Consider the following 1,646-nt stretch of genomic DNA (forward strand, 5'->3'; position numbering starts at 1 on the left):
GTGGCCTTGTCAGTTATCAGTGGGAGGAGAGGCCCTTTGTCTTATGAAGGCTTGATGCCCTAATGTAGAGGAATTCTAGGACCAGGAAGCAGGAGTGGATGGGTTGGTGAGCATGGGGATGGAGGTGAGGATAGTAGGTTTTCAAAGGGGAAAACAGGAAAGGGAACAACATTTGAAATTTCTCTTTGTTTCTAATTGATTTTAGTCCTGATTTTGTTTTCTGTCATCTACTCCTCCTGGTTTGTTTTGTTTTTTGTTTTTCTTTTTAGATCCTTCTGGGGTATGTTTAATTTGTTGATGTGAGAACTCTCCAATTTCATTAGGAGGACACTTTCTCTTAGTGCTGTTTTCATAGTGTCCCACAATCTTTGCTAGGTTGTGCCTTTTTTTCATTTAATTCTAGAACACCTTTAATTTCTTTCTTTATTTCTTCTTCAATGAAGTGATTATTGAGTTGAGAGTTGTTTAGTTTCCATGGGTATAAAGGTTTTCTATTACTTCTGTTGTTGCAGAAGTCCAGCTTTAATATATGGTGATCAGAATTGATGCTTGTGGATATTTCATTCTTCTTGTATCTGTTGAGGCTTGCTTTGTATTTTCTGTGAGGTTCTGAGAAAAATGTATATTCTTTCGTGTTTGGGTAAAATGTTCTATAGGTATCTGTTACATCCATTTTAATCATAATCTCTGTTAGTTTCATTATTTTTGTGCTTAGATTCTCCATGACCTGGCAATTGGTGAGAGTTAGGTCTTGAAGTCTCCCACTATTTACGTGTAGTGTTCATTGTATGATTTAAGCTTTATTAATGTTTCTTCTATGAATATGTATGGCCTTGTATTTGGAGCATAGATGATCAGTATTGAGATATGAAGGAAACTGGCCCGCAGTTTCACTTCATACCGTGGGTGATTCACGAACTGGGGAAGTCGAGTTTCTGTGGAAATAAGCGGGTTAGGAGAGACAAGGATCCACACCAAGTAAAATGCTTATCAAGGTGTAATCTTTACTTAGTGAAACAGGATATTTATACCTGAGGCAAAACGGTCTTATGTCTATTAGCATATAACTGAGAACAGGAATCAAGCATATCAGTACATATCAGTCATGTAGATAAGCCCCTGCAAGCGAGGACTCCAGGCAGAAAGCGGATTAAAGTTTTAGTCCATTTTGAATTCTGGGCTCCCGGTTCTGGCTTAATCCCTTGAGCTGGCTCCAGACACCTGGTGAGCCGAGCCGAGCTGCTGTCTCGAGAGTTCATTGAGACCCCTCAATGGAGTCAGCAGGAAAGGTACATTTCACCCTGAATTGAATAAATAAAAAAAATAGGGAAATGCGATACGATCTCGACACCAATACATGGGCAACAAAAGGTGCGTAACACCTTCTGGCTCCGCCCTCCAAGGCGATAACGCACAGTGGGAAATCCAGGCCATGAAACATCTGTAACCCAGACGGCCATCATCCACGTGCCTGCCTAGGGTGACCTCTAAGGCGATAACGCACAGTGGGAAATCCAGTCCATGAAACGTCTGTAACCCAGACGGCCATCATCCACGTGCCTGCCTAGGGTGACCTCCAAGGCGATAACGCACAGTGGGAAATCCAGTCCATGAAACGTCTGTAACCCAGACGGCCATCATCCACG

This window comes from Mastomys coucha, chromosome X (assembly GCF_008632895.1).
Source record: "Mastomys coucha isolate ucsf_1 chromosome X, UCSF_Mcou_1, whole genome shotgun sequence".
Taxonomy (NCBI): domain Eukaryota; kingdom Metazoa; phylum Chordata; class Mammalia; order Rodentia; family Muridae; genus Mastomys; species Mastomys coucha.